Raw genomic sequence first — 19,462 nt, forward strand, 5'->3', positions numbered from 1 at the left:
TCTTTGGTTCGCCGGACAACTTCCGAAGCGAGGACTTGATCTTCGACATCGTCCTCTTCCACAGCGGCTATCACGCACTCTTGGGACGAACCGCATTCGCTCGCTTCAATGCGGTCCCACACTATGCCTATCTCAAACTCAAGATGCCCGGGCCACGTGGTGTTATAACAGTCAATGGGAACATGGAACGCTCCCCCCGCACCAAGGAGCACACCGCAGCCCTAGCAGCAGAAGTACAGGGCGGTCTTCTCAAGCAGAATATCAATTCAGCGGCCAAGCCCCGGACACTATTAAACGAGTCCGGACTACTCAATGCCACGACAGTCCGGCTCGTCAGGAGCTCGACTAGCAATTCGGCCTCCGTCTCCGTCCCGACCAAATTGCGACATATGTACCGCGCGTACACAACTACGCACTAAAAATACCATGGGCACAGACGGAGGCATAGCACGATCATGGTCCAACATACGGCTCGACCTTACCTGGACCCTAATTCTTTCACTTTTATTTTTATCCTTTTTAGGTTTCTTTCCCATGGACCCCTCCTAAAGGCCAGATTGTCGATCCTTTCGAAGGATAAACATACCAAGGAGGAAAGCAGCATAGACGTGTCACAGAACATCTTGATGGCCTTCTTGAAGATCGCTTTGCCTGTTCTCAGGACCCGTACGTAGCTCTCCCTTGGTTTCGGCATGTTAAATGGCCCTGTTGATTATCGCATCATTTGTACAAGTATGCTTTAACGTATTAATCAGACCATAATGGAAACAGTTCTTCAGCTCAACCTATAAGGTCCTGACTTACTTTTTCTTCCATATTTTACTATTTTGTCGATTACCCCATACACTTCGGCATGACTTACCTCGCCAGGGACTCTATTGAGCTCCCTACGTGTACGACAAGTCCGAATACTTTTCATAGTATAATTCGGTGCCCCGAATTTTGCATTATATGCATCGGCTCCGAATCATGTCTTTGGTCAATAGTTGGGTTGCCCGGCTCCTGTGCTTGCTACCTTACGTTCCGTCCTATCGGCTAGGGTAGTAAAGGGAGAACTACTGCGATTGTGTTTCCGGTTCACCCGGTTAAGCACCTCAGTAGAGAAAGCCGAAAACTTGTCATGATAAGGCGAGAGCTGGTCAGCTATTCGGCGGCCATATTCAAATCTCTTGCAATTTTTTCCACTATACGTGAAGGATCGGCTCTTAACCGATCAGGTGCCTACGGCGCCCTAGTCCGGATAGACGAATACTGACTAGGGGATGCGCCGACATTTCTATTGTCTATCTCCTATGGCTAAGTGAGGGTGATAAAGCCATATAGTTCGATTGCCTGGTTCGCAATGCTAACACCTCCTTAAAGGACCAAACTCTTGGATCAAGCGTGTTTTGGTGCCAACCGAACACCCTCGTACTACCTACGTGGGGGCTGAAGCCGACGACTGGCCAACCCTCAGATTGGACAAATGGACGCATAGCAGGAAATATTTTTAAACAAAAGCAAGCAATATATTTTACATAGGGCTTTGTCTCATAAGTACATGACTGAATTACATGAATATACTCGTTCAAAGATGACGTCCTTCGCACATTGGCCCTCCACAATGCAAGCTCCTTCCAGGACATTGTTAAAATATCGCTCAGGGGTGCGGTGCTCTTTGCCTGTGGGCGGTCCCTCGGCCGCGAGCTTGACGGCGTTCATCTTCGCACATTGCACTTTGACACGGGCGAAGGCCATTCGCGCACCTTCAATGCAGACCAACCGCTTTATGGCATCAAGCTGAAGTAACTGCTGGGCATGGCTTCAGCAAGCCATAGCCGGATTATTAAATCCTTCATGGCCAATACGACCACCCTCACTACAAAAAAAATACACTTCTGTGATGATACGTGTTTTTCACAGTAGGTCGCGTTTTTTGTCATGCATGTACATCCATGACAAACTTATGACAGAATCAAGATAGTCATACATGTGCTGTCGTAGAAGTGTTCCATGACATTACCAAAATTATCATCACGGAAGTGTCCACTTCCATGACGATAAATCACGCGTCACAGAAGTGCTTTCATCAAGGGTGACCGACACGTGGCATCCACCGTAACGAAACACCGTTAAGCTATCCGGTCGGATTTTGGATCCGATAACCCGTTAACAGCCCTGACCAATGGGAAATTTTCACATGTAAAATTCTGATTGGCCGAAGGGAACACCTGTCAGCTCCTCAGTGGGCCAGATGTCGCCCGTCCATTGGAGGAGACATGCCTATGATACGTCGACACGTGGCTGGGCCCAACAGAGGCCCATATAGGTTAAAAAGGCCAGCCCAGTCAAATGCCCATAGAACTTAATCTCTACTCCTAATGTCTCAGTACGTAGGTTGTTCGTTCGCTTCGTTCGTTTCCCACCTCCCCTAATCGATCCCTTCGCACGATCACCTCCCCTCCGTTTTTTTGGCCCAACCAATCTTCAGTCCAGCCTACTCAATAGTACGAACCGGAAAAACCAGCCCACCCCACCGGTTCCTCCTCCTCTCTCCTACATCTCCCAGACGTGCAGAACCATCTAGGGCAAAAACCACACGCGCACATGCCACCGTCGCCGCCGCCGCCCATCCTCTCCCCCCGGCCCTCCATCTCCAGCCAAGTCCTCTCTTCCGTGCTAGAGGCCACCCCCGATCTGATGCATCACCGTGGGATGAGTCATGGCGACGGTGACGGCGGACGGCGTGCTGTCGGGCTACCTAGTGGGGGTGGCAATGCTTGACCGCACATGGCGGGGCGCGCGTCCTGTGCTTGCGACAGCTGCTGATGGTAGAGCAGAAGACTTGCAGGGGTAACCATCTGCAAGCTCAACATGATCGTTCACATGACCGTCGCCGTCGCGAGATTTGTTATCAAGGTCCATGTCATCTCCTCTAACTCCGGCTTCACCCCCTTCCCGTTCCTTTTCGAATTCGTGTGTTGATTGAACCAGAAATTAAGTTTGTCTATTTCTGAATTTCTAATATGTATCTCTTGAGTTCACGTGCAATGCAACATTTATTTATAAGTTCTGAACTTGAATTTTGTGCATACAGTTGCATACCTGCATATACAGTAGTGAACCACACACGTGAATGGGAGAGGAGGGGAAGAAGAGGATGCATCCTGAAGACATAGGTCAAGAAGCTTGCGGAGGCAGGAAGATCGGGTACAAGGTGAGAATCTCTATAAACCCATGTTTGCTGTTGTCTTGGCAGGCCTTGCCCCTCACTGCTCCATCACCAGAGCCTCCATCTTCCTAGATCCCACTGTTCCGTGATGAACATATCCCTTGCCACCGAACGCTCCAGTTGTGGTACACTCACAATTCCAAATGATAGGGTACATATTTTGGATATATATAATTCAGATCTCTGTGTTCTATCAATCTTACTAAGACGTTTTGTATCCTTACAGGATATCACAATTGCAAGTAAGAGTTGAAGGAAACCATGTTCCAGCAGATAAAAGTCTACATAAGCTGGACTGATGTTGTTATTCCGATCATGGTTTTGTTTCTGCAGGCTTGACGGATTAACTCCTTGGTGTACATAAAGGCAAGGGACGTAGTTAGTTGTCTTCCAAATTCTGACGGTTACTCTGGGTTTCAAGGCTTGTTTAGTGTGGCATATGGTGCTCCTAAGTCATGCAATGGATGCACAATATGTATCATTCTGTACTGGGTATGTTCTTGGCATCTGGTTGTGCTTTTGCTCTATGGTAAATGAAAGGCCAAAGAATGAAAGAAAACTTTTGTCTAGCTCTTTGTCTTCTATCATGTGATTCTGCTGTTGAGGCATGATTGTGATCAGATATTCTTGCTTCCTTCGAACACCATTTTGTTGAATGATTCTGCACAAATGTGATGCCATATATGTTAAATATGTGCATTCTTTTAGGTAATATCCAAATGAAACTGACAAAAGTACCGGAGTATTTTCTTTCTTTGGTAAATAAAAGTACCATGCCAAAAGATGTTTTGTCTTACTAAGATTATTGAAGGAAAAAACATCTTCTGATTTCTTGAAACTATCATTTAGTATATAAAAGTTACATAATAATATTAGTAATGTTTAGTGTTAATCTTCATAATGAGTTATGTACTGTCTTGGGGTATTCTGAAATAATAATAATATCAGTTATATTGTAGGATATTTTCTAATAGCAATTGTTGTACGTACATTATCGCTGAAAGATTCTAAGATAGTTAATATCTTCTTTTGATAGATAATATTTTGTAGTTAGATAATATTTCATTGATATTTTCAAACTTTTTTCCGTTTTGCAGATTGCAGAGATTTTAGAAGTAATTATTTGATGGATTGGCTTTTGAGACTTTGTTTCTATATCATCTTCTAGATAGCCAAACTGAATCGCTCCGTAGACTAGCAGATCCACTAAATTGGTGCAGTGGATGCTAATTTCCAAGGCAACACCAATATGAGCATAAGGACCATCAAATGTATCATGTATGATTTGTTCAAGGAATACTAGATTATCCTCCCCGCAGAAAGGACTATCAGAGGTTTCATGTTGCATTGCTTCTAGATGGCAAGTCCGACCAATTGTTGAGATTTATGTGAATAACCATTCTGGTAAGAAGTTCACGCAGAGTGTGACAAAAGGGTTGGGTCAAAATAAAGTACATGTATTACTAAAATCCATCCGTCTCATCTCATGCATGCATAACCAGGTCGATGGTAATTTGTCTACTACTCTACTTACTGCAGTTCACGATAATTTGTCTACTACTCTACTTAAGCTTGAGGGTGAAGTAGATGATAAGTTGCATTATTAACCAAGTTCATCTTGGTCATAAGCCCGAGATTTTCATACACCATAGAAGCTGTAGAAGTCTTTGAGATGATCAGTCCATGGCTTACATTGCTGGTGCAAGAGGGCGAGGCAGTGGCAGGGGTACTCAGTGTGTTTAGATCTTGAACCAGTTTGGGCTTGCCCATCTGACTGCTGGCAATCTTCTTTGCGAAGAAGTCAAATCTGAGCAAGGGTAACAATCTGCTCTCTGTTTCTGTATAGATATCTTTCTAATGTCAGCCTGTTTCAGGTAGTACAATGATCAAGAAACTCATGCATGAAGGAAATCACGCGCCTTTTGAGATCATCATCAGGCTACTACTATACCACAATACCCACCACTAAGTTCGGCTGTTCCATTTCGCTACAGGAATTTTCAACTAATGCAGCGGATGCGTTACTATATTGATAACTGAGCTTGCATAGCAACACTTTAGACCAATCCATGAAATTGTTCTCTTATCAATACCATACATTTTATTGTCTTACTAATTAATGTTGCAATTAATTCATATTACAATACATAACATCCTCTCCATCTTTTAGATTGTTGGATGGACTGTTCTTGTTTTTTTTGGAGTTTGCTTGACTCTATGCCTTGCAAACATAGTGGGGGTTCAACAAAGGCATGCATACTTACATTTTGGAGCAGTGAGCTAAGTCAGACCATCTTGGATTTTTAGTCAGAAAGTTTTTCCCTTATATCTGCAACCACATAATACAACCATCTACTATTTATTTATTCTTCAACCCTCATTTAAGCATATCGCATTCCCCTTCCATTTTATTTATTTACTTTTAAGAGCTCTGCTTTAGCGTTCTATGTCATATTGGTATCATCTCTATATAACATTTCTTTATAGAAACAGAAGTTGTGTGTGCAATGTTGAAGCTTGTTAAGATATTATTATTGTAGACTTGCCTTATCACCTATTAAATCTGACACTTTTTATTGAGGGCATTTATATTAGAGATGCTAAAAAAAGGTCCGGGCTTTTGCTGAAAATGCGCCTCAAAACATCGTATCATCAATTCATCATCCCTGAAGTCCATATTACACAGAGGCCCAAATTTACACGCAACAGTGTTACCATCTACAATCAAAGAACATCAGCTTGTGATATCCCATTTTCATATGATACTTTGCCTTATACACTGTATAAGTCGACTTTGATTGGAGTAACACTATGGCGGAAAACAACTTACTAAGCCCCCCTAGATAATTTCACACTTTCTCATACACTAAGGTGGCGTTTGGTTCGAGGGCGACGAGGGATTGGCTGGGGATACCCTCAGCCACGTGGTTGGGGATATCCTTGATTCTTGTTTGGTTGTAAGGATTAGAGGTTGATGGGATGGCCATCTCTTTTTGTTTGGTTGGATGGATATGATGTAGATGGGTTATAGTGAAAATCTTTTTCCATTAAAGTAAATGAGGAGAATAAATGCATAGAATCAATATTTGCCCAAACTAATTAATTACAACATTGGTACATGTGAAATTGATACACCATGCATGTACAGTTACGTGTATACATCACACTGAGATCCCTCGAAATCACTTGCCTTCCGATGAAGAACACACATCAGAGCGGGACAACATCTTGCAGATCTTTCCTTGATAAAAACACTCACGCACACAGCACAAGTCAACGCAAAGGTGCATCTACCAACATGTGCACGCATCCATCAGGCATGATCAACACGCCTACTCATTTTCCTTGCTCTGGGTCGTCGTAAAGTGTCTGTAGCAATGAGAGATGAAGTCAGTGGGAACAAATATAACAAAGAGGGGAGAGGGACTGCCTCTCATGCCATCACATCGGCGGCCTCGAGCACGACCTGGCTTGCCCCACTGCTGCCCCATGGTTGGATCTGTCGCCCAACGCGCCCTAGCCGGCCTCACATTTCGCCACCCCGAGCCCCGATCCAAAATCGCCGTTGCTATTCATGTTTTAGAAAAATCGTGACTTAGAGGATTGGGGATATTTTCTGTTCGCTTGGGGAGTTTGAGAGGAGAAAAAACGTTTCGTGCACGTAACAGAGGGCAGCACACGCGGGTGGCTGGCCTCATCCGCCAGATTTTCGCGGCTCGCGGCAACCAACTTTTGAAGGAATATTCGGAGGTATCTGGTTGTCCTCGTCCCCTCCCGCTCTCAAATCAAACGAGTGGAATCCCTAGGAAAATTGGCTGTCCCCAGCCCATCCAAGGATAGCCAGTGAACAAAACGTCACCTAAAGAGTATACTCTCTGCATCTCTTGTAGCATGGTGGCCTAGAGCTAGAGGTCCTTGAGCCTAAAATAAAATGGCATGCAGGAACAACGGCCTAGAGCTAGAGGAATTTATAGGAATGAGGGGTACCCTATCCCACCTGCACGTTAGATTAGGTCGACGACCCGTGAGGGATAACGGCCTTAATTACATATGTAATATGTGTTTTTGAGCTATGGATATTAGATGGGGAATGGTTGAAATATTTTATGCACCCATGGTCCCTAAATGGTACAAAATATGTGTTTTTTTGCAGTAGTTCCTAAATGGTCACCTCCGAGTGCCTTTTCATATGTAATAATTTGCCATGCAATTGCACAATGTAATCAAGTCAATGGATGTAGTATCTTGGAAACATTTGTTTTTGGGGAACACAATCCTCCATGTGTTGTCTTCAATTAATGGATAATAACAATGGGCATGCTTCGTGAGACGATCGGTCTTAAGCTTAGAAAGACATCAAGTGCTATCTGTCAATTACAATGCAGTGTACGATAAAGAGTCGTATATTTTTTTACCACTTTTTTAACTTTGTGCATCAAATCTGATATTACAAGTCACTGAATTACATTTTTATTGAAATTATTGCAAGTGGAGTGGGTTTCAACTATTTTTCATTTGTTACTCTGTTAAATTTGACATGCATTGTGTTTATATATGCAACAAGTACAAATTTTAAAAAGCTTGTGGCAACGCACGGGCAGTCTACTAGTCAGGTACTAGTGGGCCAGCCCAATAACGGCCTGCTTAATAAAGGCCCATTTATGGCCCGAAGCCAGATCTGGCCCGTTAATTGTTCGCCCAATATTTGGGCCCATTTGCGGCTCGAAGCCAGATCTGGCCCGTTAATTGTTCGCAGAATATTTGGGCCCAACTACAGCGGAGTGACTTTCGGCCTGTTAGAGGCCTGATGTAGACATGGGCCCATTTTAGTCCGGTGTGACTTTCGGCCTAGGAATGGCCCGTGCTGCCCATGGGCCATATATGGTCCAATGGGACATCGGGCCCACTAACGGCCCGTGTTAAAGGTGGCAACAGTTAAGCCCAATGTGACTTTGGGCCTGTTAAAGGCATGTCGCATAATTCGGGCCGTTGATGCCTGTGCTAAGCTTTCAGCCTCTTAAAGGCCCATGATATTGGTGGGCCAACTAAGGCCCGAGATATGTTTCGGCCTGGTAACGGCTCGTGAGCTAATAAGGCCCAAAATGGCCCGGTCTACATTTCGGCCTGTTGAAGGCCCATCAACGACTAATGAAAATTGAGGCCCAACATGCATTTTGGCCTGCTAAAGGCCCGTGGTTTCATCTCGGCCATAACAGGCTAGTACAATATTCAGCCTGTTAATGGCCCAACGCTACCTGGGCCAAACTAAGCGCTGGGTCGACAAAAGGCCCAACTAAAATATAGGTCGGTGTAAGTTTGGGCCTGGCGCAATGTGTGAAGGCCCCAATCATTCGGGCCCAAGAAAGACGCAGGCCAGCCCAATTGTGGCCCGCTAAAAACCTGGCCCGTTAGGGTCAAATGTTTCAGTCCGGTCGACTACATCTGATTTTTTTCAGATAGTGAGTGATGGCAGTAACTAGTAGGAATTAAGAACAAACCTACTCTATACAATAAAGAAATTACGGCATAGTAACTAAGAATAAACCTACACTATACAATAAAGGATTTAAGGTATATTACATCCACTAGGCATCGAAGTTCGCCACCAGTGATCATAAAGCGCAACGAAGAAGAAGATTACAAAAACTGGGCACCATTGCAGCATAACAAAATAATACTGAACCGAGACCACTTCCAAGACAGTTCAAGAAAGGTTAGCCTTGCGGGGGAACTGCTGTGCAAGCTGCTGAGCAAGGCTGTGAGACCGAACTAGCATGTCGGTCATAGCTTCCAGGTGTAGCTGTTTAGCGATGAGGTTCTCGTTGGTGTTCTCCGCAATCTTTCTTAGAGATAGGGCTTCAAGTCGAAGTTGAGTTGCAGAATGCCTTTCTGCTAGAACTTGGGACTGAAGAAGTCGAACTGATTCAGACACCGAATTCTATGAGCTTGTCAGACTGTTAGTCTCAAGTAACTTGAACACTGCATAAAGACAAGACTTTGGGGTTGTCTCGCTATCTTCAAGATGTTTTGCCTTCTTTGCTGCAATATATATTGGGTTTGTCTCACAGCCTTCAACAGACTTGTGCATGCCATCAGGCATATCACCTTGAAACAAAGCAGAGGGATGACAGGTTTTGCACGTGTATAAACAAAGATGATAATTGTTCTGTCATTTCTATCCAATTTCAAATTGGAAAATAAAGAGTAAGTTCAAAATATCAATAGCATAATTTGGCATTGTTCATAATGCGAGGAGCTTCACCACACTACTGGATTACCATGTCAACATAACAAGCATAGATGAAGGGCAAAGAAAATCATTGTATCTATTTTGGATAATGTGCATGGCATGTTGTTCATATCATCAGCCACATCAGTAAGATAAAACAGGAGATGACAAGGTGCAAACGTGGGCTGCTTCACCACAGACTGGATTATAGATCCACAAAAACAAGCATACATATAGGGAGTATTAAGTAATGTGCATGGTATGAATAAGGAATTTGGTTTTACAAGTAAAACTTAGAACTTACGATTCTTACGAACATGCATTTTGGTAGAAACAACAAACTAAACAGCAGTAAACAATAGGGAGTATGAGCAAATTAAACAGCAGTTGAGGATAAAGGCTTTAGAAGGACTGACTTACATTAACAGTTAACACCGGCTTTATAATGCCCTTCTCCATGTCAAGGGAAGGATAACTCAAGAATTTCAGCACAGAATCTTCTTCATAAGCATTTTGTAGAGAGTAATTATAGATATGATAATACTGGAAGAGATAGAGGATAATGAAGATAAGATGCAGATTGATGCTACATAATCAACTACCAATCCCTGGAAGTACAAGCATTACAGGACAAAATGTACTGACAAGAGCAATGGGCTACACTTCTGCACTGGCATTGTCTGTGTATTCTACTTGTTGGTAAGATTAAATATAGATCTGATCTTTTTTAGTAAATGGTGGGTGAGGGAGATAAGATGCAGAATGCTACAAAATGAACCAATCCCTCTTCCCATAATACAAGAGTGTTTTGAACATTGGTGTACTGTACAAAACGTTCTTATATTATGGGACGGAGGGAGTAGCTGTTAATGTAAGTACAGTGATAGACCACGTTCAGTCCTTACAAGAGGACTGCAGAGCTAAACCTCTTCAAAAGCATTGGGTTGATTCTAAATTTATGTAAAAGTCCATACGGATCTTATAATGTCCACCAAATGGACGATTACGAGGCTAACATGTGCAGTGATGCTACATAATCAAACATTTATGAAAGTAAGTATGGTCATACAGGGCAAGAGGTACTCACAAGAGCAATGCAGTGTGTAATATAGTTGCGAGATTCTGTGGTCCCTCGAGAACGAATGTTCTTGTGCTAACAGTTTTCGTACAAGTGAGACATTAAGGCAAATGCAGAAATGTAGTTCAAATTGTGATGTGATATCATAGACAGTACCTTACGCTGCAGCCGAGACCAATGTATAACAAGATTATTCCAGTCACCGTCGGATAAATGTAGCACCGGAGACTTTATAGAAATTTCGTTCAGAGGCTTGCCATCGAAGTGCGCTTGCCTCAGGTAGGAACGATACTTCATCAACGAGTGATTGAAAAGCGCAACCAACCCTTGCTCGTCATCACAATCCAGTTTGCTCCTTGCCTATTTAAAAGAATGAAATCTTGTGTCTTCTATCAGCAGAAACATATGCAGTAATGACCATGAATAACATTAGTACATTACTTACTAGTAAGTTGCGGAGGAAGACTAGAAATTATTCTGTTCTGCGGTATAATCTTTCCATGAAGGAAAGATGCGCACAAAGTTCCTGACAACAACATAAGCTTCGTCTCCTAAACTGGGAAGAAATGGAACAGGGGTCCTATTTGCTGCAATTGGGGCTCTCTCTGGTTCGAAAAGGGATTTGGCAACTGGATTTGGTGTACTCTTTGCTGGAATGGGGGTTTTGTGTCGTACAGCTGGTGCTATGTCAACTGGCATAATCATACTGTTTGCTGCAGTTGGGGTCTACTGAGTTGGGGCATAAGAAATGACCAGTGTAGTAGGGCTAGAGTCTGCTAGAGTTGGGGTATTTTGTGGGTCAGGTCATATTGCAACTACACCTAATGGGCAATTTGATTTATCAGGTGCCACTACCTTTTCCAAATACTTTGCTTGTGCTCCTCCATGATCAGCAATTGCCCTCTTCCTTTTGAACGTCTGATACACAAGAACAGCATTTGAATGGATAAATATGGTATGATGATAGATGGAATATGTACTGAAAATGGATAGGCAGGCCGTATTCACATACACGATGTGTAAACTAAGCTAATGGCAGTTCAACAAAGTAGAAGCAATGCAAAGCATCAGTTGCAAGATATGTGCGAGCAATGTAACCTTGGAAAGTTAGAGCAAGTACCTTGATGGGTGAATAAGATAGGGAATCTTCCTCTGACTCCTCCACTAGGGAGCTACGTTGACTTAGGTCTCGCTCTAGCTCAGAATCACTGTTAGGATCATATTCTGAGCATGAATCTGTAGGTGGAGAGCGTTTGCATTGCATTGCATCCAGACTTGATTTCGGTCCCTTAATGCCAAGTTTGACAGCCATGGCATTGTTCTGCTTTATTCTTTTCATGCACGCAAGCTCATAATCATTATGATGTTGTTCAGAATCTGAGATTCATGAAAACATAAAAAGTAGTCAGATTATCTATGGAATGCATTGCAGATTCAACTCGAAGAGTGTCTCCCTATAAACCCCTGCATATGCAAAGTTCACCTCCCCAACCGTGCTGACCAGACCACACAGAGAAATACAAACCCCTTATGTCTCTATAATAGGCAGACACACATTTCAAAACTGAAGTAGGAACATTAGAATCATATGAAATTCGTATTTGAACAAATAAACTAAGCAATTATGAGTGGCGTAATGTTTAGCTTCAAGGGAAGAGTGTTGCTAGTGCGACACAAAGAAAGTAGGCAGATTGTATTCCATGTAAAAGATCGAAACCTATGTAAAAGCTGGAAATGACACTTTCTTTCTATACAATGCAGTGTTCGTTACCCACACATGATGGAAGAGATCACATAGAGAAATACTATTCCTCATGTCTACGGTTCCAGTATTTAGAAACAGGGTGGTCCACCCTAAAAGAATATAGACAACAAATATGACAAGGCAAGCATAGATGTAGTGAATCAATCATTTACTTGTGAGCTTACTAGGACAAGTATGAAGAATTGTAACTACAGTAAGAGACCGTCCAAAATCTGAATGAAGAAGTTTGTCTAGCACTTATTGTTTGCAACTAATCGACATGAATAATTGGATATTATATCGAATGAGTAAGAAAGACAAGTAAAATTGTCAACAAACCTGGCTTGCAGTAGTAATCTGGGTCAATGTCACTACTACCAACAATCCAAAATGACTAGTTTCTGTTCCGAGGGCCGGAATTTTGAAAACCCTGTGAACTTTAGAGGTACTAAAGATTACCGAAATACATCTGAACCATTAAGTGTAGGTAGCACTGAGCACACAACAAACCCTAATGACAGTCCTACCTAATGAGTAATGAATCAATTAGAAAATGGGTGATGAGGAGTGGCTGCTGAGTGTTGAGGATGTATCTCAGGATAAATCGGGTTCACTTGCTGGGTGTTGCACGCCCGAGCCCTGAACGGACTGGGAAGGTAGGCACGGCGGCGCGCCCGGGCAGCGGTGACGCTGTTGGGCGAGCGGCTCATGGCCTCATGTTAGTCCGGCGTCTCCTCCTAGAGTCATGCCGTCCGGGGACAACAAGTCGCCGGCGAGGCAGGCGGCTGGGGGCGAGTAGAGATCGGAAGCATGCAGCAGAACAGAGGGGAATCGGGGCCTGGGACGACCCAAAATCCTAGGGTGGGCCGGCCCACCGTTGGCACCCTGTAGAGATACACACCCGAGCGGCGAACATGCATTTTCGAAACTAATTTAGGAACATTTAGCTGACCAATTAAACAACTCTGTTTTAATAATATTAGATTCGTATTTGAACAACTAAGCTTGTTTAGCTTGATGGGTGGAGCAGTGTATTATGACACGAAGCACGTATTCTGATCGTATAGTGATCATAAAAGGGGGAAACTCTAAGCATATTTTTTTTAGCAAAAGAGGGTTTCCCCTTCAATTTCTATTAAAGAAACCACCATGGAACCAACATGATCAATTAAACCCTAAGCATGATCAATTAAACTGTATTATGGCTGTGCCATGGCAGATTTGAAGCTACAAAACGGAGAAATGATATTTAGCATCCATTGTTTGCTTCGAACTAAGAGCTAAATTCTAAGAGCTGAAAAGAAAGTAGAGTAACCAAGTTAAGATCTACTTTCCGGTTGAGATCAAAAATTTGAGGAGATATGAAGTACCACCTCTCTTGCGGCGCCGTGTAGGCATCAGCGGTGCGATGGCTGTCGGTGGCGTTGAAGCAGATCTGCGACGGTAGACGGGTGCATCGGGGGATAAGTCCCGTTACGATAGAAGAGAAGGTCGTGTGAGTGGCCCCGGCAAAGAGGACGACGGCGCCGATGAAGCGAGAGGACGCGATGCAAGGCTATTGGTTTGTCACCGTGGATGAGAAACGTCCATCTCTAGCAGTGGACGACGCGGTCTTGGTAGGCGCTTCGGCATGGTGGAGGACGGTGGCGATGGATGTGGTGGAGGACGGCGGCGATGGATGGGGTGGCGGACGGAGGCTGGTGTGGGGATGGGGTGTTCTAGCACGGACGGTGTATGAATGGGAAAATGGAGGGAGAGGTACGGGGAACCATGTTTTTGGGACGCGCCTATCTGAAATATGGGAAAGTTACGAACTTAGCCCCCGTTTATAATTTGGACGTCTTGTCGGTTGGGGATAGGACGGTAATCTTGCATCTTGCCAATATTTGCCCAGAGCAATTTCGGGCGAGGAGAGGGTGGTTGGCGCCCATGGTTGGCACCCACAGTGTATGAATGGAGCTGACAGGTAGGGCATTTGTGTCACGTCTGAGTCAAGTTACAAACCTGCCCCTATTGAAAATATTTGCCTACATCGATTTCGGCCGAGTCGAATTTGTTTTACCGCCCACCATGTATGAAGGGGGAATGGAGGGAGAAACAGAGGTCTTTCGAACAAGCTTGAATCAAATGAGTTTTGACGCCCATGTTTGACGCCCACAGTGTCGGAATGGGCTCAGAGGCGGTCATGTCACATCTAATTGAAATTACTAACCTACCCCTATTTAGAGTAGTGGAAATCGGGCCGATGGATTGTCCGTGTAATGGGTACACAGTAATTTCTATCTCCAAAACACTTGGCTTTGGGCAGCCGACGTGGGAGTGGACATTTTGCTGCGACTTTCGAATTTTGGGACAAAAAGAATCCACGTTTACCCTGGCAACTAAATTCGAATCCATTTTGTATTCCTATATGAATCTTTATAAATCATTCTATATGTTTTTATATATCTTCAAAAGGACGACAAAGATGTATTCCACTGTCATATATGAATATGGTTTACAAATGCCAATACTCAAATTCAGAAACTAGAATCCAGTTTAAGGTGAATTCGAATATTTGGAACACTTCATGTCCAACTCAAATGTCACACGCAGCATAATGTGTACTCCCATTTAGATATGTACACAAGTGATGTATCAAGATTCAAATACCGAGTCAATCAACCAAGAATGTACAGAACTAACAGACATATAAACACTTATAGAGTATATGGATCAATAATATCAACTAACATACATAAGCCAGGCCGCTGTACTTTTTTTGGCTACAACAGCATCCTTTTTTAGCTAGCATCTTGGCCCTTTCCGATGCGTGCCACTTGTGGTCCATCTATAATACTACTATTACTGAATGCACATTCAGCCCGATTGGCATATTTGTAGGTCTGGCACAACAATCCAAATGAAATGTCTCCGAGTCTTATCAATTAATACATACTTGTGCTCAAATAAAATTACAAACCAAAAAACAAAACAAAACAATTATTACATGATCTCTAAAACAAATGGTTTGATTGATTACATGAATAGACAACACAAAGGTTATTCAACTATGGAAAGAACATTTCACCTATGATTTACCAAGTAGGAATTTAATTTCTTTTTTCCTTCAGGACCTTAACAATCTGGTCAGTCTCAGCTTGCTTCGTTTTGAAATCCACCAAATATTTAATGGTTGTCTTGAGTACTGCTTGTGATTGTGCTATTTGCTTCCTCAACATGTCAACTTCATCTCTATGTGCAGAAGCAGAATCTCTTTCTACCACTAGTTTAGCCTCTAGAGCATCAACAGTTGGCAATTCATAATGCACGATTGGGCCGGTGCCACTGCTGTGGGATGATGCAACGTCCATGGGGACCTCGCTCTTTGATCTTGGGCTAACCTGTTTTGCCATTAAAGTTCCGATTGGATTCAGAAAAGTTGAAGTTAGCAAAACATCTCAACTGGGAGTTATAATAGCAAATTAGTTAAACAAACAAGGAATTAAAGAGTTTCAATTGGATGTTGAAAAGTAGTTATTAACATCATTGCAACCCGCTATTGCAGCAGCAAAGCAGTTAAACAAACAAGTAGATATTTAAGTTAAGGCAAACAGGTAATTCTTAACAGTAAGTATCAAACACATAGATAGGCGCAGTCTACAATATGATTAATAGGCTGTGCCATTATGTAATCGGTAGCAAACTAAATTAAGCCAAGCAACATAATTGAACAATTTTGCAATGAGTGGCTAACTAAAATTCCGAGAAGCAGGTAACTGAACTTACGTTAGTTCTTTGTACAGGCACACTGCAACTTCTTTTTCGCTTACAAGGTTGTACGAAGGAGTCCATGGCATCAATTGCTTGGATACGCAGTCCCAATACTTCTTTCTTCCCACACTGCATGGGTAAGTCGAATGGTTAATCTGGTAAGATGGTGCGTCCTTGATATGTTATATGAGGACATGTAGTCAGACTAGTTGTAACCAGACACATCACACTGGCTTTTACTGTATATTTCATGCGATTACTTTTGGCATATCGAGATCTAAGCAATCTACAATAGGATGAAAAGACTGGCATCCTTCACATTATTGGCGAACTCAGTTCATAGAAACAAGCAATTCAACCATTCTGTGGGTAAATCAAAAGTGCCACTGGAATATTTTTCACTATCCAATCATACACACAAAAAGGGGCAATGCCACCATAGGGGCTTGTATGGGCGGCCGCCTCAGGTGGCTGGAAAGTGTGGACCTAGTTTGAGTCGTCCCAGGTTGGCCCATGCTAGTTTTGTTCGTCCCAACAAATGAGCAGGCAATGTAAAAAATGAAGAAAAATGTTTCAATTTGGATGGGCCAATAACATAAGTGCAAGGTAGGCCCTATAGCAGGCTCGCGGCCCAAACGAGCGGCTCCCATATCGATCGACAGCAGGAAAAATCCCAATTCATTCACTCCAGCCTCCAGTCTGGTTTGCTCCTAACCTAGCCACCGCTGGACAGACCGACACAGCACTTCCTCACGCCCTCGTTGGAGGGCGGTCGCCCGGCTTCAAGCGAACGGAAGGACAAGAAGAGGAAGATCCAACCCTGGGTGTAGCCTGCATGGGAGGCAGCGGCGGCAGCACGGGCATGGCATCGAGCTTGCGCAAACGGACAGTCGCAGCTTGCAAGAGTAGCATGTGCAACGAGCAGGTACATCACATCCTTGATTATATCTAATTCAACTCTTCAATTTCTGGCCAATAGTTAAACCTGACGGTGTTGTAAAACTGCTTGTATGTAGGTGGCTAGTCCTATTTATAGGTGAAGGCCCCGGGCCTCTTCCCAAATATTGAGCGGGAAGGGCGCCAACAATTGGCCAATTTGAAGGGGAATATCTGGTACACTTATCCTGACTAAAGTTGGTCCTCGCCTGCGAAAGGCCCTGACGATGACGCTGGCTTGGGCTCCACGATGACCTCCGTTCTGCCGTCCTGCTGGTCTTGGTCTTTGAGGGAGTCCTAGACTAGGGGGTGTCCGGATAGCCGAACTATCATCATCGGCCGGACTCCAAGACTATGAAGATACAAGATTGAAGACTTCGTCCTGTGTCCGGATGGGACTTTCCTTGGCGTGGAAGGCAAGCTTGGCGATACGGATATGTAGATCTCCTAGCATTGTAACCGACTCTGTGTAACCCTAGCCCTCTCCGGTGTCTATATAAACCGGATGGTTTTAGTCCGTAGGACATAACAACAATCATACCATAGGCTAGCTTCTAGGGTTTAGCCTCCTTGATCTTGTGGTAGATCTACTCTTGTAATACCCACATCATCAATATTAATCAAGCAGGACGTAGGGTTTTACCTCCATCAAGAGGGCCCGAACCTGGGTAAAACATCGTGTCCCTTGTCTCCTGTTACCATCCGCCTAGGCGCATAGTTCAGGACCCCCTACCCGAGATCCGCCGGTTTTGACACCGACATTGGTGCTTTCATTGAGAGTTCCTCTGTGTCGTCACCGATAGGCTCGATGGCTCCTTCGATCATCAACAACGTCGCGGTCCAGGGTGAGACTCTTCTCCCCGGACAGATCTTCGTATTCGGCGGCTTTGCACTGCGGGCCAATTCGTTTGGCCATCTAGAGCAGATCGAAAGCTACGCCCCTGGCCGTCAGGTCAGATTTGGAAGTCTGAACTTCATGGCTGACATCCGCGGAGACTTGATCTTCGATGGATTCGAGCCACAGCCGAGCGCGCCACACTATCACGATGGGCATGATTTAGCTCTGCTGCCGGACAGTGCCCTGGAGGCCGCACACGAGTCCGCTCCGACCCTCAATTCAGAGCCGGCTGTGCAGATCGAGGAGGGGTGGTTAGACACTGCCTCGGGGACTGCAACCTCTATGGCGATAGAGCCGAATACTGACCTTGTCCCTTGTGAAGCTCGTGACTCCGAGGTGCCGGACTCCTTGCTGGACTCCGAACCTCCTACGCCCCCTCCAATCGAATCCGATTGGGCACCGACCATGGAGTTCACCGCTGTGGACGTCTTTCAACACTCACCTTTCGGCGACATCCTGAATTCGCTAAAGTATCTCTCGTTATCAGGAGAGCCCTGGCCGGACTGCGGTCAGGACGGTTGGGATGCGGACGATGAAGAAATTCAAAGCCCACCCACCACCCACTTAGTAGCCACTGTCGACGATCTAACCGACGTGCTAGACTTCGACTCCGAAGACATCGACGGTATGGACGACGATGCCGGAGACGACCAAGAACTAGCGCCTACTGGGCACTAGAAAGCCACCTCGTCATATGACATATACATGGTGGATATCCCAAAGGATGGGAATGGCGAGGGAACATCGGAGGAAGACCCCTCCAAGAAACAGCCCAAGCGTTGGCGTCAGCGGCGCCGCTCTAAATCCCACCACAGCAAGAATGGAGATTCCGGCACCGGAGATAATAATACCCCAGACAGTGCCGAAGACAACCCCCTCCAGCAAGATTCAGCGCAGGAGGATGGAGAGCCAGCCCTCATGAGAGAGCGGCAGACGAAGAGGTAGAGGATGATAATTACATGCCTCCCTCCGGAGACGAGGCAAGCCTCGACGACGACGAATTTGTCGTGCCTGAGGATCCCGTCGAACAAGAGCATTTTAAACGCAGGCTTATGGCCACGGCAAACAGCCTCAAGAAAAAGCAGCAACAGCTTAGAGCTGATCAAGATCTGCTAGCCAACAGATGGACTGAAGTCCTTGCGGCCGAAGAGCATGAGCTCGAATGCCCCTCCAAAAGCTACCCCAAACGCAAGTTGCTCCCCCGATTAGAGGAGGAGGCATATAAACCTGCATCACCAGCGCACAATACGGCTGACCGACCACCTCGTGGCCGCGATAGAGAGGCCTCTAGGCCCTCCACTAGAACCATACCCCGGCATCGCTCGAAAAGCACAAGGCCACAGGGGAACGCTCCGGACTTGCGAGATATATTGGAGGATAAGGCAAGACAATCAAGATCGATCTACGGATCGCGTGGGCGCCCCATGATACGTGACGATAACCGTCGCGCCGGACACAGCAAGTCCGGCCGGGCCGAACACAGCAGACAAAGCTCGCTTGAGCTCCGTCGTGATATAGCCCAATACAGAGGCGGCGCACACCCACTATGCTTCACAGATGAAGTAATGGATCATCAAATCCCCGAAGGGTTTAAACCCGTGAATATTGAATCC

General features: G+C 44.7%; 1 long non-coding RNA gene across 2 annotated transcripts; it reads left to right on the top strand.

Moving 5' to 3' along the window:
- The first annotated feature begins 2,531 nt into the window (after positions 1-2,531).
- On the top strand, positions 2,532-5,373 carry LOC119305389. 2 transcript variants are annotated; one of them, XR_005148653.1, is made up of 5 exons: positions 2,532-2,898; positions 3,077-3,362; positions 3,438-3,453; positions 3,545-3,703; positions 4,309-5,373. It is a non-coding gene; the product is annotated as an uncharacterized LOC119305389 (long non-coding RNA). The 2 variants fall into 2 exon arrangements; XR_005148654.1 differs by lacking the exon at positions 3,438-3,453 and having other exon boundaries at positions 3,077-3,196.
- The last annotated feature ends 14,089 nt before the right edge of the window (positions 5,374-19,462 follow it).

The sequence above is a fragment of the Triticum dicoccoides genome, chromosome 5B (genome assembly GCF_002162155.2).
Source record: "Triticum dicoccoides isolate Atlit2015 ecotype Zavitan chromosome 5B, WEW_v2.0, whole genome shotgun sequence".
Lineage (NCBI taxonomy): Eukaryota > Viridiplantae > Streptophyta > Magnoliopsida > Poales > Poaceae > Triticum > Triticum dicoccoides.